This window comes from Diadema setosum, chromosome 16 (genome assembly GCF_964275005.1).
Source record: "Diadema setosum chromosome 16, eeDiaSeto1, whole genome shotgun sequence".
In the NCBI taxonomy this organism is placed as follows: Eukaryota; Metazoa; Echinodermata; class Echinoidea; order Diadematoida; family Diadematidae; genus Diadema; species Diadema setosum.
In genome coordinates this window covers 10,583,150-10,594,501 of record NC_092700.1, presented here as the reverse complement: position 1 = coordinate 10,594,501, position 11,352 = coordinate 10,583,150, and the positions used below count along the sequence as shown (strand labels likewise).

At 38.5% G+C, this 11,352-nt stretch overlaps 1 pseudogene; it reads right to left on the bottom strand.

Annotated features, from left to right (window-relative positions):
* Nucleotides 1-4,602: 4,602 nt before the first annotated feature.
* LOC140240320 (uncharacterized) lies at nucleotides 4,603-5,892 on the bottom strand (annotated as a pseudogene).
* Between the last annotated feature and the right edge of the window lie 5,460 nt (nucleotides 5,893-11,352).

The window sequence follows — 11,352 nt, the reverse complement described above, 5'->3', positions numbered from 1 at the left end:
TTTTTTTTCTGTCTGCCACGCCCTAGCCTCATCTGTCTCCATGGCGACAGTCTGTTTAATGATCTGCTCCCAAGGAACCGTCATCTGACGAGTATCATGTGCCCATGTTAATCTATTTTTTTTTTTCCACATTTGGTCTCCCGTCCCAGAGTGTGAGTCAGTGAGTCAGACCAGTGCTCCAGTCAACATATCTTTTTATGTCTCCAGTCACCATATAGTTTTTTTTTAATGTCTGCCACGTGCTGGTAGGGAGAGGGATGATTGAGAAGGATTTATGAAACCCACCACGTCCCGGCGTAATTTCGCCATTGTAGAGATTATCATCGCATCCTCGTTAGATTGACAATTCTGCATTTCACCATCTTTTAATGAGTGTTCTATTAATGATAACATGGGACTGGCTCCATTTATTATTTAAAGGGATGATAGATTGTATATAGTGTTGATTCAGATGGGGCTTCAGGTTTCCAACTTTTTTTTTGTGAGATAATGAAAAACCTCTTTATAATATGAAATATGAAAGAGCATACAACTCTCAGAGGAACTCAAAGTTCATGTGATAAAAATTGGTTTTGTAATGTTTGAGATATCCAAAACGAAGTGATTGTAGTAAAAGATGGGACCCTTACTTTGTTTTTGGATATCCTCAGCCATTTCATAACCGATTTTAATCAATCTTAATTCAGGAATGTGTAAATATGTTTTTGAGCTGCTCAGCGGGGAAAATTATTCATGCGAAAATATCGACATTTACAGAATTTGAGCTATTCATAGCTACAGTATATCCTGAACCTGCACAAAGTAAACATGTTTACCTCTCCGCACAGTGAACAGATTGTGCAATGTTTGTATGCTATGAGACGACGTTGTCATATTCATACAGGGGTAGTCTAAAGACTCGTTGGACTCAGGTGCAGCCTTACTGCAGGTGTGCTGTGCTGGATGTAGCTTTAGGACTAGTCTCTCTTCCAGCAGTGCCAGCTGATGCTGTGTGCTCTGTATAGTCAGTGTGTGTGTGTGTGTGTGTGTGTGTGTGTGTGTGTGTGTGTGTGTTTGTGTGTTTATTTCTTCCATATACACACTATCTGCATCATACTGTGTGTGGGAAATACGGAATACATGCTTTACTGTATGTACGTGTACATCCCACGAAAGACTCTTCTAATATTAGCGAGATTCTCCATATCAGCCAGCCGGCAGCGTCGCGAAAATGTGTCTAAATCATTCTACAGCGCAGCGGTGTGACCTTGAAATGGTCTCTCGTGCCGTGTTCGAGGACTGGTTTTCAATCTGCGATATTTCACTTCATGTGCATGACATCAAACCAGGTTTTTTTGCAGATGATCAGCGAAATTCTGAATTTTTCAGAAATCATAATATCAAGTAGAAAAGACTGCGATAACATTTTATAATTTCACATCAAAAATCGTGTTGAAAAAAAAATAATTCAATTCAAAATCATCCGGTAAATTTCACTTTTCTAGACAATGAGTTAATAAAAAAACATCACGAAATGGGGGGAAATGTATCAATCAATCGAAAAATGTAACTCTTTATGGGTCATTTCGTGTAGATGGGTCAGGATCCAGCAAAATCTAGAGCAACTACACTGTCAACTAGCCCTAATGAAGACAATCCGATTTCCTTGTGCTGTGATTGGTCGATTACCGTCTGCAGAGGCTGCCATGAATGACGTCATAGTGAATCTCCACTTACGGCTTCTGCTTTTGCCGGGCCCGACGTAAAACTAACTGTTTATAGACTAACATCAAACCATTTTGAAGTTGATTTGAACACTTATCACATTTCAGTATGTATCTCGTCTTTTGATGAGTCCAATCGATCAAAATAAATGAAGGAATCGACAGAAGAATGTGAATATATACAGAGTGCAAACACGAACCCGTTAGTGTAGTCCCAAGTATTCGTTTTGCAGTGTTGCGATTGCAGCAAAAACGGTAACTGCACCGAACACTCGCTGCGGTGAACCACAGAAGCAGGTATTTCCGTAAGAAGTATCACGTGTAGATCTATACGTGCCTATGATTGTTATGAACTAGTAGTAGTACACTGTAATAAGTAGCTATAGTAGTAGTAGTAGTAGCACTAATAGTAGTACTAGTACACTGTAGTAGCTATAGTAGTAGTGGACTACCTACATTAGTAGTACTAGTACACTTGTAATACCATACCAGTAGTGCCAGCAGCAGCAGCAGCCAGTGGTAGTACTAGTCCAGCATAGGTGTACTTGTATTTCTCTGGACACTTGTGTGAATGGGTGCATTGGTCATTGTAGTGTCCAGATGACAAGACGGTACATAGGCTGTGGTAACTAATCACTGATGGGACTCAGAGAATGACGATAGTCAAAGCAAGCTGGCTTCCTTGCGGATCTGTTATGTTCTTAGATATTTAAATACAATGTATATATCTTTCATATTTTATTATTATTATTATTTTTTTTTTTTACATTTCATCTTTTGTCTCTGGTGGATGGAAGCAAGCTGCTAGCAAGACAAGAGAACAAAAGCTGAAAATCTACTATGGATTGTACAGATTGATGTACATGTATGTGTACTCGAGCCTTTTTATCAAAACAGAAAAAAGTAATCATCAGTGTAGCATTCATTAATTTACACTGATTTGAAATCCACATTCAAATTCCACAAGACACGACTTTCACACTCTTGCTTGTTTTCCCCTCCTTAAACTGGACATCTCTCTCTCTTTCTTTTTCTCTCCTCTACCCAGTTTCCACAACGCTCTTCAGTTATTCTGCATTATCTTTTCAACTACTTGGCAGTATAGGATGACAGGAAAAAACTTTTCATTATCATACGGATTACCCTAAAGTTCATAACAAACTAACAAAATATTGTAAACATTATTGCTCTTTGTTAAACAGGATGTGATGCAAAAAACAAAACAAAAACAAAAACATTTCTGTTGGCAAGGTTGGTTGTTTACATCTTTTAAGGCACATGTACCACTAGTACTACATGTATTTGGCAAGAACAGCATATATATATGCTATATATATATATATATATCTATATATATATATATATATATATATATATATATATATATATATATATATATATATATATATATTGTCGCTGGGGCGACAAGACCACGTATCTACAAAATGTCAAAGGTTCAGGAGAGCCAAAAAACATGGCGGCCAAAGCACTGTAGCAAATGGGGTAGCCTTTCCTTTGACATGCCGTGGTGGCTTCATTTTTGGAGTAAGACAGTTGGGATTTGGACAGGACATCACTTAACCCATTATTTGACCATTAATCCAAAAAAGTCATTTTCACCAAAATTGCAGATACAAGGTCTTGTCACCCCAGCGACGGACTATTATACAGTATATGAAAGATGGCGAAGTAGAGTAGTAATGCATTTCAGTCCAACAGCGCTATTTATTCAGGCTGAATTTTCGAAGAATACATGAATGTCTTCCTCAGGGTTCACAATAACAATTATGAAAATAAACAAAATGAATATTTCCTTTAAAGTGGTAGTCATGGGGAATGCTTATGGCAATGCCCGAGTGTGGTATCTGAGTAGAGGCATTGTGCGTTTCTTATGAGCATGCTGACTTGCAGTCAAGATCAATTTGTATTATTATGATGTAATAATGATAGCAACCACATGAATTTGTACATGCTTAACCAATCAGATCATCAACGCATGTAAGTGTATCATACATAAGTGGTAGTCATAGGAATGATTGTGACAACACGCATATTTTTCAGTGTAATAACTCAGCTGTATATAACTCACATTTTCATAGACTGAGGTATCTGATGTCCAACATTTCATTATTCCAGTTCTCTCCCAATCTTATACGTGTCTTTAAAAATGTTGGCTGCATGCCTGGTATCTATTATACATACAATATAATACCATACCAAGGAGGCTTAGTACCTCCTTTGTCATACACAGCTACTTTCAGTGATACACCTGTATTTGTACTTTCCTTTTCACATACATAAAAGCTTTGTAAGAGAATGATTACTGTAAAAGTGGAAATTTTCGCGTTGTTGAAATTTTCGTGCATATTGCGCAACCAAAAAACTAGCGCGAAAATAAAAGTATGTGGATATTTTTGCTTGCCATATATTCCCGTGTGGGATGTCTTGATTCCGTGGAATTAAAATCACGCGAAACTCTTCTTACCCGGCCAAGCGCGAAAATATCCACTGTTACAGTATGTGGAACTTCAAATTTGATGAGGGTAGGTATTTGGTCACATTCTGCCCATCAAAACTTTAGTTTGCCACACAAACCTAGGGCAAATAACATAATTCATAAATGTATAAACTACAATACAGGCTTTAAACGAGAAAGCTAAAACAAAGAATCAGTATACTAGTAGTATGCAGAGGTAGGATTGCTCTTAGATGAATACATGTTCATTATTCACACACATTCTTCACACACTGCATTAGACAAAATAACTTATCAAAACTGACTGACACATCTTCACAGTGGCGGATCCAGGGAGGACCGCAACCGGCGCACACCCCCCCCCCCCCCTTAATTTTTTGTTGAAACAAAAGAAAAAAAGAAGTTTCTGTAAACAGGTATAAATGCACATATGCTTGGTTTGTGCAACTTTGATCACAATGCAAGCAAGGCTATACATTTGTACCATTTTCAGACAAATCTGCAGTGTCTAGATTTTACATTGTCACTATCACTACCTTCACTTTCCATAATTACATGGTTATCTAAATTTGTAAAATTCCTGCATGTACAACCAGGACCACAATTTTGCCCCTGTTTTTTACATTTGCACTGCTTATTCACACACTTATTTTTCTTACATCAACATTGTCTTGTTAAATATGCAACATTATTTCTTCTTTGTTCAATGTCTCTTGTAAATCCCAAAAAAGTCAGCAAAAGTAGAATCTTTTTCCTGAATAACTGAAAAGCAGCCATATTGAGTGATGTCTGGATACATGAATAGTGGGACATGTCTGGGGCATTTGCCCAGACAGTTCTCACCCAGCATGATTACAACCTGTGAAACCTAAGAGCAGAATGAGGGGGCAGCAGTTGATCTTCATGAGCATTCTACTGACTTGGGGATACACCTTGAGTGTTATACTGACCAAACAAAATGGGTTTAACTAGAATAATAATTTACAGATGCAATCCTGTACAGCATTCAATTTACCAGTTCCTGCGGGAGGGTCATACAAACAAGCTGTAATGGAGCATTTCCGGCATGTTCCATCTCTTGAGCACTCTTGGCGTTGAGCAAGAGCTGACTGGGTTGGTATCCCTGCAGTGACTGGGTTGGTATCCATGCAGTGGCTGGCTTGGTGGGGCATTGTTGGCTTGGGGCAGGGGAGATGGTGTTTGGTTGTGTCTTCATACACCTTTGGCAAGAAGCTGCTTTTGTGGCACATATCTGGTAAGGGGTTGGTGCTGAAAGGCAAATCAGAGTTTAAAAAATATTCTTCAAGAACAACTACAATTACATGACAGCCAGAGAAGGATTACAGTCATTCAAGCTACTGCCCATAATTCATTTGACTACTCTTAAAATGTGTACAATTAAATTTCATGACTTAACGTTCAGTGGCATCTTAAATAAGAACATTACACTTTTTCTATTGCTCAATAATCATTAACAAAAATTTACAATACAACTGTACCAACTAAAATTTCAATTTATTAATCCCTGTTTGAGGAACTTGAGTGCAAGTTGAAAAGAGCAAGAATTATAATTTACAGATGCAATCCTGTATCCAATTTACCAGTTCCTGCGGGAGGGTCACACGCTTGGATGTTCTGTCTCTTGAGCACTCTTGGCGTAGAGCAGGAGCTGACTGGGTTGGTGTCCCCACAGTGGCTGGCTTGGTGGGGCATTGTTGGCTTGGGGCAGGAGATGGTGTTTGGTTGGTGTCTTCATACACCTTTGGCAAGAAGCTGCTTTTGTGGCACACATCTCGCAAGGGGTTGGTGCTGAAAGGTTAATTCAGAGTTCAAAAAATATATATACTTTGAGAAGGACTACAGTACAATTCAATTACACAACAATTATAATTATTCTAAATATTTGTCAGGAATGAAACTAATTGCAAAAATGTATACAACTGGAATTTATACAGTTCAATTCCAATGGCATTTATAAAGGAGAGCATTGTCTTTCTATTGTTCAAAGATCATTATAGAAATTTTACAAAGAGGCAAAAGAAAAAAGTGAAATAGCAACAATTGAGATGAAAATAAAATGACATTTGGCATGAACGTAGTATACGAAACATGCATTTGTCAAGTCTATTAAAACACAGTGGAACCAGAAGTAAATAATATTTCATTTGTCACAAAAACATTGGTACATCACCCCATTGTATTCAAATTGTCAAAATGCTAATGCTACGACTGTGATAGTATGACTAGTATGAGGTGGTACATTATTTATGATTCATTGATTGTACATATTCCCATACCATCATAATGTATTTTGAATTCATCAAACTATAGAATGTAGAACTTAACTGTTGGTTCTATTAAAAATAATGATAATAATGATAATAAAATAGTGCAGGGTCTATGCCAAATACAACAAGGGAAATTGACTGATGTCATGTACATTTTACTAGTAGATCGTACTCTGTCATGATCTATATCGATCTCTGTACTTTTAGTTCTAACCAGTAGTAGCGCTAGCTGTGATACGATACCGTGGACGACTATTTTACAGAACAGGACATCTAATTGTACATACGGGACTACGGCCAGTGCGTGCGCGATAAAAACTTGCCACTGCAGAGACAAAATCGAGTCCGGAATTCTCTTTAACGTGAAGGTCACGTGACCCTACATGCATACAGATGGCATCGCAAAACCAATATTTTCGGAAATTTGCTTCGACTTTGGGTGCAATTTTGATCACTTCGTTTATTTTTGAGCCAAAATGAGGCTGGTATCAAAATTTCCGCTAGAATCTCATCTATTCAAATAACTGATTAAAATAACCATAGGAGTTGTAGATGGGTCAGGATCCAGCAATGTATCAGTGCATGTCAAAATCAGATTCTATCGCAAGCAGCTTCTTATATCCATTGTATCTCCCTCAAAAAGTGTCAAATTCGGCTAACAAAAGTATGGAATTAATCGTCTTTTATTGGACTGCAAGACTTACCCGGTCACGGCTCCGGAAACAGGTTCATGGCAACGTAACAACGAGCGATGTTGGGGATATACATTTTCCGTCGACGAAAAGCCTCGTCGCCAGACACATGCGCAGAATTCCTGCGCGTGGAATGAATTCGGTGGATTTGCTCATTAGCATACGACGCTGCGGACTGACTGATATCTCTGAAACGTCTTGGCGGGGAGACTACAGTGTACAGCCTCCATCCCGAGTGATGAGCTTTGGTTGGCACATCTCATTAAACTTGCACACCATATTTTCCAGAGCCATCTTAACCCGTTCGGCCCTGAACCACATGCGACTGTTCGTGCATGTAGAACATGTAGACTGTACATTGTACAAATGAGTGTGAGATGCCTGTGAAAGATTGTGTGTGTGATCTTTGCTTACTCACATCATCCCTGTATACTCTAATCTGTGATTCAATATCCATGGATACCGAGGCAATTTAGCTAAAAACCCTGTCAAAACAATGAAATTAAGTGCTTCCTTCATTGATCAGAGGTTGGCTTGGCGGGACACCACAAGATGGCAAAAGAAGATTACCCGGTAATCCTTGTACTGCTAGACATGCCTTATGTATGGTATGTTTATAGCACATTGTGCAACCTAACATCAAGACTGCTACAATGCACTGTCATGTGCAATGTAGAGGGAATGAAAGTAGGCTGTTTTCCAGTGTATCCTGATTGTTTCATAGTCATTAAAGGACAAGTCCACCTTCATATACATTAGGATTGAGAGAATGCAGCAATATTAGTAGAATACATCAGTAAAAGTTTGAGGAAAATCGGACAATCGGTTCAAAAGTTATGAATATTTTAAGTATCTGCGAAGTCACTGCTAGATGAGAAGACTACTACAGTGTATGATGTCACATGCGTACAACTATATAAGGAAAATAAAAGAGAATTTCACAAAACTTTACTTTTTGAATAAAGTGCACATTTCTTCGACTCGGTACTGACGTATGTTAAGGGTAATATTATTCCCCCTGCCTTTTGAAAGAGAGAAGTCGAGTGTTCTTTTGTAATATGCGAGAAAAATGGAAATATGTTGAATTTTCTTTATTCTTTCTTTATATCGTTGTACTCATGTGACATCACAAGCTTACTTAGTCTTTTCATCCAGCCGTGACTGAGCAGAAACTTCAAAAATTCATAACTTTTGAACGGATTGTCCGATTTTCCTCAAATTCTCACTGATGTGTTTTACTAATATTGCTGCATTCACTCAACCCACATGTCTATGAAGGTGAACTTGTCCTTTAAAAACTGTGTGGTGAGGACCAAGGTGTATGAGCTGTTTAATCCTTTCTGTGCGTAGAGTGCTGATTAGCGCTGAAAACCACATAGCATTGTACACATTGTCCAAAGACCGTAGCACAGAAAGGGTTAATTCAGCCACCAGCACTGTGAATCAAGTGATTGTGCTGTGCTGTATGTTGTGTAATGCGTGGGCATGCCTTCTGGATGGTAAAGCAGGAGAAAGCTTGCATGAAAAGCGTGCTTGAAATTTGAATAGGTTATTACCGCTCTATTGGTAGTGTCTGCTTGTAGGGTTTCATTTGTAGTGGAATATATGATGTACAAATGCACAATGTACTGTACATTGTACGTGCACCTCACATTGACACACTGCAACCTGTAATTTGAACCCATTTTAAACTGGAATACACCTCATGATGCCAGCTGAAATTGTAAATTTAGTTTTATGGTACATTGCACAAGGGTTTGTGGTAAGCCATGATGAATGTCAATACTTTATTTGTTACAATTGTCTGTACTTTAAGCAAAAAATCATGCTGTATACCATACAAAATAATGGGTTATATAGACATGAACTACATGTACAAAATGTTATGTACACAGTGCAAGTTACATGAGTGCTGCCAGATTTAAGCAATAAAGCATTAACAGATACATTGACACTTTCATTCTTACGGCTGATTCATGACAGAGGCTATCACCCATGCCTATTAACTGTGTGTGATCTTAATCTAGCATGATGGTCAATTAACTGGATGTGGAAAGACAAAAAAAAAGAAAGAAAAAAGTAAAGAGGAATTTGAATTTTATCATATTATAAAGAATAACGAGAAAACAAGCAAAATCTGTTGAGATTGAAAATACTATGGATTGTAGTGCATTTATGACCAATGTCTTCATGAAAAGTTGGAGCCACAATTTCATCAAATTGCCATGGAGATATGACTCAGTCTTTGGAAATAAACCAGATGGAAAAATAAAAAATAAAATCAATCACTATGATCATTGAAACATCATGATAAACACTTCTGGGTGTTTGGGAGTGGTTTATTCAATGCCAGTCTAGGCCAATCATAGATTGTACATGCAGCAGCTGTGAAGGTTGTGAAAAATTGATCATGAATGCACTGAGATCCAACCAGCTGGTGATCATTCACTGAGAAAAATTTACTTATCTGCAAAGTGAAATAATTGTGCAACTATTAAGTATTGTCTGAATCATTAAACAACAGAACTTAAAAAAAAAAAAATCTACATAAAGGTACCTGTACATGTACTGTAGATGTATCATGCAGCATACCAGGAGCCCATAGAGTACCGGTATATAGCACAAAGAAACTGGTGAGAGAAAATGTTGAACAACTGTGAGATTTTCACTGTGTGGGTTTAATTACATGTACTTGTGCAAGCACTGTATGCTCAATGCTTTTTTGAATATCATTGCAAAGTAATGTGAAACAAAAAAGAAGATGTTTTAGCTGTTTGTTCACACTGCAGTGAAACAGCATAAAGTTAGATATTGTGAGATTTTACATGCATGTGTATTAGCTGGCCCATCCAGATTCCTACAACATACTATCTGCTATATTAGAGTTTCTGACCCGTGATTTGGTCTACCATGATCCCAGTAGGGTAGGAGGGAGGATCATACTTCAGTGTACAGAATATACACAATGTAGTTTATTCTTCACAATGCAGACAAGCTCACGCCTAGGTTTTACCGAAGTTTCCTGCGACCTGGAAGTGATTGGATAACAAGGGAAATGAAGACGAGAGTCAAGCTTCCTATAATGCTACAAGTGACTTTTCCAGAGATATCATGTGCCGTACTGAACATGTACAGTGTAGTTTTTCCATACCCGACATGCATGTGACTTTTAAGCAATAAACATGGATTAATGACCAGGGAAAGGAAGACAGCTGAATGGGAGAGAATCATGGCTAATCGGATCTGTGATGGATGATTGGTTTGCTGTCTATGTATGGCTTGCGTTGGCCCACAGTGTGGTTCGGCGACTTGCTTTTGTAGCATTAACCATTTGCATCGGTCGTGCTATCAGCTAGAATCTGGAGATCATTTCAGATGAGTATGGACAGTGTGCTGTTCATAATTTCTGGACATACTGATATGTTCTCATGAATATATTTTTACAAATGGCAGTTTATAAGACATTTTTGCTAGTTGTTCATTTCGTGGTTAGCGAGCTTTTCATTGTCCTTATAAGTGAAAAAAAAAAACCAACACAAATGTCCTGAATGAAAGTGTGACTTCTTGATAAAAAAACACTTGCTATCAAACACATTTCCCATATGTACATTGTACTTGCCCAAGTATACTCAGGACTAGTCTCCAAAGGGCTTTTTACACTTGTAAATTTTTGCTTAGCCCCGGACCAACGGTGGGGCTAAGGGGGGGCCTTAGCCCCACCGTTGGTACGGGACTATCCTTAGCCCACTTTCTGTTTACACTAGTTTTTGCCAAAGTGGGCTAGCCCCACCGATAGTACGGTACTATCTGGCCCTGCAAAATAGCAGGGGTTAGCACCGCAATTGCAGTGCTAGCACCGCAATTGCGGTGCCAAGCAAGTGAGTGTAAACAGAACGAAAAAATAATCCTGGGCTTAGCGACGGAGACGAAGTCCGACCCTCACTGACCAATCAGAAACGAGGTAATCAAGTGCTGCCGGTGCGTGCGTGTACGTGTACAGTACACCGCGTAATCATGAATATTTATGTGATTTGGAAAGTCCGGGGCTAAGAAATACGAGTGTAAAAAGGTCAGTTTTCTCCTTAGCCCCGGACAAGAGATAGTACGGGACTAATTGGCGAGTGTAAAAAGCTGAAAAAATTGGTACGGGACTAACGATAGTCCTGGGTCAGAGAAAGTCCGGGGTTAAGAAA